Genomic DNA, 418 nt, shown 5'->3' with positions numbered 1-418 from the left:
ATTTTTTTTGCCCCCAAGGCCCCCATAATGCAATATTCCAGGGCCCCCACATGAGACCTTTGACCTTAGAAAAAAAGGACCTCTCCACAAACAGCAACACCAACTTCACACATTACTAACCAGTTAGACTTTATTTCTGGAGTATCTAAAACAGAAGTTCTTTATTGAGAATTAAGGTTTAGATGTTTTTTTTCCCCTTGATTTTAACTTTAAGTGAAAATAAGTTTCTCTTTGGCTGTTGCAATAGTGTTTATAAAGCATATATGTGATGGTAAGTAACTTATGGTAAAATCATTTCATGTGTCTGAGTCTCTGGTTGCATATTATCATAATATGTAGTTCTTTTATGAAATTTTTATTATTTTTTATGTACTCTACGATACTATGTGACAATGTGAGAAAATTGTATAAACCACTT

Source organism: Sinocyclocheilus rhinocerous, unplaced genomic scaffold (genome assembly GCF_001515625.1).
Source record: "Sinocyclocheilus rhinocerous isolate Xijiao unplaced genomic scaffold, SAMN03320098_v1.1 scaffold9624, whole genome shotgun sequence".
Classification (NCBI taxonomy): Eukaryota; Metazoa; Chordata; class Actinopteri; order Cypriniformes; family Cyprinidae; genus Sinocyclocheilus; species Sinocyclocheilus rhinocerous.
This window is presented reverse-complemented; position numbering follows the sequence as displayed.